Here is a 6278-nt window from a genome sequence, read left to right on the forward strand (position 1 = left end):
TTGACAGAGCTTGAACAGTTTTGTAAAGAAGAATGGTCAAATATTGCCAAATCTAGGTGTGCAAAGTTGGTAGAGACCTATCCCAACAGACTCACAGCTGTAATTGCTGCCAAAGGTGCTTCCACCAAGTATTAACTCAGGGGGGTGGAGACTTATCCAATTATGATCTTTCAGTTTTGTGTTTTTAATATATAATTTTTTTCTCAATAAAAACTTTTTTCCCCTTAACAGTGTGGAGTATGGTGTGTAGATAAGTGGAAAAAAATCATCATTTAAATGCATGAAACTCTGAGGCACTGACACAACAAAATGTGAAAAAAGTTCAAGGGGGTGTAGACTTTCTATAGGCACTGTATATATATAATTTGTGTTATAATATAATAATGTTCAATAAAACTAAATTAAATGATTGTCAAAAATGTAAGAAAAAAATTATATTTTAACCTAAACCCTAGAGTCAACATTCCTACCTTAACAGCAATTCTGGCTGTTGAGATGACACTCTTAACTGCAGTACTAGCAGTGGCAGATGATATCTTCTGAAGACAGGTTTTAATTGGAGGAGCCCAGAGAGGTTTTTTTTTTTTTTTTTGCTCAGAGGAGGCAAGACTCCGTTATAAACTCCTATCTGATATTAACCACAGTACTAGCAATGGCAGATGACGTAGTCTGATCCCTGGTTTTAATTGGAGGAGCCACTAACACTGTCCCGCCCCCTGCTGAAGCACTGCTGTACTGAGTATGCACAATTATGAGTGAAGTGTTGAATAATGAAAATTGCATCATTCGGTTTCGTATCCAATTTTACAAAGAAGATTTTAAAAAATGACCAGAAAAAAAAAAAAAATCCATCATAACGGTAGGAACATTGAAAATACACAATATATTTAAATATAACTGTTTTATTGTCTTTTTAGCCCATGGGGCTTGTCTTGTGCAGGCATTTTTAAAGAATGGAGGATAACACTGTTGATGAAGACTGTTTGCAAGCTAGATTAGACTGAAAAAATGAGTGTAGAATCTGAAGGGAGGCCACTACCAAAAATTAAAAATTCTAACAAGAACAGGTCATTTCAGGTGAAGAGTATGACACAGTGGATTGGTTGACCGGTGGTGTAGCTAATAACCCTGTTTACTTTTCAGTAGCTGTGGTAGTTACACACGGACAAAATATGACTCACTGATTAAAAAAAAGAAAAAACTCAATACAAATCTATAAAACGTCACAGAATATGTAGCTTGTCAGGAACTAGCATTCAATGGTCACATGAAACGCCAGATTCACTTAACAGGGGAAACTACAGGGAACTTACAGAAATAATTGCTCGCTATGACAAGTTACTTGCTGCTGAAATTGAACAAGCAACCGTATTTAGTAGGATGTCAAAAATAATACAGAAAGACTTGATTTCATCCATTTCCTTTACTGTGCTAGAAGAGATCAAGAAAAATTTATGAAGCTCCTTTTTTTGCATTGGTAGATGGATGGATGACACAACAGGTTTGTAATTGTGCCTCTTCTGAAGCAAACAGAAATATAGAAAGGGATTGACTACAATAGAGACCTTAGGTATTAATACTGATACATGTATAATTGCAAATAAAAAAAAGGTGTGGGAAGGAAGTTTAAACTTGTGAAAAGTGAAAATCTACCCCATTGAAAAGATGACCATGTAGTGTAGGATTGTGCCGAGATTATTACTTCCGGTTCTAGTGATAAAAACACACATTAGTACTGCAAAACAAAAACTGTCACATTAAAGCACCGTATGGTAACTTTCTGGGTGCCAGAAATGACTTTTTTTCGAACAACCCTTAAAAACAAAATGGCCAAGAAGTGTAACTAGACATAAGAAAAGAGACACCTATCAATGCTCAAAGGACACAAAAGCCAGAATGGATTAGCATATAGGAACAGCTTTTGCTGTGCAAAACTAAGTTCATTAACTTAAATGCTCAAGCAAGCATCATAATGTCAGATGTTTCCTCAAACGTTTCCCCTATGCTGCATTACAATGCACTGTTTTTATTATTAGAATCTCATGGTGCCAATACAGTTTACAGTATGTGCTAACCTGAATTGTTGTTATTTAATAATGCATGAATGATTACATTTACAGTCTGTTGGTTTCTTTTTTATAATTCATTTTATCCAGAGTCATGCAACAATGCACAATTAAACATCTGGCCACTTAAAAAAGAATACTAATATTTTAACTGATACATATTGCATATAGTGATCTGCTAAAGGAGTATTAAAAACAGCACTTTTTAACTGACGTCTTATTTTTTTTAAAGATAGTGACCCATGATTTATGTAAGTAACTCCTCTCTTGATTGTTTTTATTGATCTTCACCTTCACAAACAGGCTTTACTTCTTTTAAGGGTTAAATTTTCATTTAACCCTTATTAAATTTATTGTTGAAAGGAACAGCCAGCTCTCCGGCTAACTTGAATCAGCTGTGGGTGCTCTCTGCCAGAGTCGCAGCAGACAAGCGTTGTGAGAAAGCTAGGATTTCCGTATTCTCAATCAGTTGCTCATCAGAGATCCCGGGTTAGTAAATTGAATGATTGAATAATTGTTTTCTGTATAAAAAGAACCTGAGCAGGGGAACTGGGTCACTGCCAGGTTTAGTAGGTTATGTGTGAATCCCTGTCCTCTATGCTAACTAAGTAAAGCTGTCCTGTATGGCAGAAGGTTTTGAAGTTTGGGGAATCCGATTTTGTAAGCTTTGTTCAGCTGAACATTTCTGCTGAACATTAAAGTTACTTCTGCACTGCAAAGAATAAGAGGCAGCCCAATGTAAAGTAAGGTAGCATAGTGTTCCTGTTGTGGGACTCCATATTAAGTGAATAGCGCATTTCAGGCCTGTGAAAGGCAACCTTTTGTTTCATAGGGTTTTTCAACGTGTTTTGTTTTGGGTATTGGTGAAATTGCTTATCTAAAAACATATGCTTGGTTTTTTGTATCTTAGAAGTGGTCATGTTGAAGAAGCTAGGAATTCAAGACACTGGTCTTCCTAGCGATCTTCTGACTAGGGGTTGTGGGTACCATCAATTTGTTCCTCTCACACTCCTGTTCATTAAGATTTGGAATAGCCTGAACCTATATATAGTATGGGGTCCAAGTTAACATATCCATGAGAGGTAGTGTAAGTTGAAACTGTGAAAACAACACATACCTGTCATTTTCCCATTGTAAATCACCTCCCTATTCTAGCTCATGAGCGTTCAGAAGACACACTGTTTCACTGAGACTGGCCTCTCATGCAGCAGGATCAAAATGAAAGCACCATTCTAAATATTTTGTTACAGAAAAAAGGTTTGTTTTTTACTTTATTTCCAAAAATACATGCACTCTTGTGACCTATATGCAGGTTGACAGTGGCTTCTTGTGCACTTTATGAGGTAAGACTGCTTAAATAGTTTATTTCTATCCATTTTGGAGCCAGAAACTTTATCCCCATACAAATCCCTCCACCATCAGCAACAGGCGTTTGTGGAGAAAAAATAAATAGCTCTCCTTTTCTCCACACGCAAAAATAGTTTACTTTTATTTAAACGTTTTAATTTCAGTAAAACATGAACACTTTATTAGTCTTTATCATGGTAACATTTTTTTTCTTGAAATTAAAAAACAAAGTATACATATATTTATATTTTTTCCTTGGCTTAAAAACATATTGCAGTCTATTCATTTCATTTCATATAAATATATGTATACTTTGTTTTTTAATTTCAAGAAAAAAAATGTTACCATGATAAAGACTAATAAAGTGTTCATGTTTTACTGAAATTAAAACGTTTAAATAAAAGTAAACTATTTTTGCGTGTGGAGAAAAGGAGAGCTATTTATTTTTTCTCCACAAACGCCTGTTGCTGATGGTGGAGGGATTTGTAACAGTGACTAAATTCTAAGATCATTTAAATCATGTGTCTGTGAGTCTCTTAAGTATACAGGTTTGACCCTGATTTTATATTTAAATGTTGCTGTTATGTTGATCTGCCGCCATTTAGATTAACTGAATAGACCCCATTGTGTGTGGTTGTTATATATATATATATATATATATATATATATATATATATATATATATATATATATAAACAGTATTTCAAACTAAGATAAAAAAGACAAGTGTGTCAGCATGTCAATGCTTAGTCAGCTCCAAAATACTGCCATTTTCCTGTCATATCAAAAAAGTAATCTCTAGTGTATGAAAAACACTGGGTTTATATTCTTCAGAAAAACAGTGATATCAAAAAGATTATTTACAAAATGTTAAAGTGTTGTGTTGCAGTCAGCCAGGCTAGTGGCAGGAATAGCAGACACAGAGGCAGGAGACTGCATTTAAGCGATTTCGAAGCACTTTTATTATTGAATCCTTTTCACAAAATTAAACAAAAGGAAACCTTGTATACTTTTATACCTTGTGGCTACGCCTAACTGACAAGCAAGAAATCAGTTTAAACTTGATTTACTTCAACGCTAACTGGGATTTCGTCAGACAGTTAGGTACTGGGATGTAACTCCACCACAGTGTCTAATGAGAGTGCAGCATGTGGTATTAGTAATTGCATGGACATGCACCCACATCCAAATTGTGTCCACAGTGTTCTAAGTTATTTTTTTTAATTTTTTTTGTCTTTGAATAAATTGCTATTATAAAAAGTACCTTTTACAATATACAAAAGAAATGAAGATAAAACATAGAATAATACACTTAACAATATACACATCATAAATTTGGAACAAAATAATCCTTTTTGCTTTTGTAACTTCCACTATTTGTATGTAAATGTTAAAGGCCATGGGCAGCTACATCACTTTGACTGTATACCATGGTGCAAATGCTAATGACAACAAAGTAAAACAACACAATGACTAAATGCAATTTGAAAACAAGGGATTCAAGATTCTCATACAACAAAATATACAACAAAAGGATACCTCATTTTTCTACCACGATACAAGAATTAGACAAGTGGGCTTGTAGTATGCCCAGTAGATGGCACTTTATTGAAACACTCTCTTTCAGGCAGTTCTGCTTATACCTATTGGTTTTGTTTTCTGTTAGTTTTTGGAGCTAACAACAACTAAAATCTAACTCTGTAAACTCATGTACTCTCAAATAAAACAGTATGTAAATAGCACCCACAGTCCCTAAAACCAACCTTTTACACTGAAAACATAAGACTACCATTAAAGGTTGTGGTTATTAACAAGGAATTGCAGTTTATTACAGATTGTGACTCAAGTGGAAATTATTACCACTGAAGTTTGCAACACCATTTTAATGGATAAAGATTTTTATTTTTATTTTGCCTTCATTCACATAGAAAGCTACAGTATTGTGATTAGCCACAGACTGAAACACACAGTAACAACCAAGAAACATAAAATAGATCTGTCCCTTAATCATTGTTATTTTATTATAATCAGAATCCTGGCCTCAGTTTGGTTAAAAGAAACTCTAGAAGGGAACTGACTTAGTTTGGAGCACTCATATATGCTTTCAAACAAACCGAGCTACACTTTGAAATAATCCATCCAAATGAACCAAGATGTAGATTTAAGTATAGGCGCAGTGCAAATAATTGTGGATGCAAAATTCTAATTGCATTGCAGCCAGGCAATTATTTTGCATTGTGTCCTATGTAAGCTTAAGAGTAATGCAAAGTACTCAACATGCACAAAAAAGAGTCAGTCTAACTTTGTATGCAACTGGCTAACTTCCATTAGACTAGTCTAAGTGACAAAACTAAGACCGGTCTAGCAGTTTAGACTAGTCTAAACCACTTTTATGCAACCTGCCCCTGGAGAGACACGGCTGGAGCCTCCGGTCTCACAGCCTCCTCCACCCCGGACTTGCTCACCAGGCTACAGTCCAATGGGTGCCTGCGTCCACTTCTGACACCAGTGTAGCCTGGTGAGCAAGTCCGGGGCGGACTTGAGGCTGGCAGGGGAGTGTGTAGCATGCACGGGGGAAGGCAGTAGCAGGGCTGGTAGGTGACATAATCACACACAGAGACATGAGCCCGATATACGTTCGTTGCAAAGGAGCCAGCTCTTTCGTACAGCGTTATCGGCGCAATATTTTAGTGCGAGAGGTCCCGGGTTCGCGCCCGCTTTCCTGTGTGTGGATTGCATTGCTCTGTGTGATGCGCCTGCCTGCGTTGACCATAAATATTTACTTTCAAGATGACACCATTACTCATCTAATATACCGTACCAAAAGTTTGTAAGGCAATTCCTGCATTACAAACTTTTGCTCGA

The sequence above is a fragment of the Acipenser ruthenus genome, chromosome 2, assembly GCF_902713425.1.
Source record: "Acipenser ruthenus chromosome 2, fAciRut3.2 maternal haplotype, whole genome shotgun sequence".
Classification (NCBI taxonomy): domain Eukaryota; kingdom Metazoa; phylum Chordata; class Actinopteri; order Acipenseriformes; family Acipenseridae; genus Acipenser; species Acipenser ruthenus.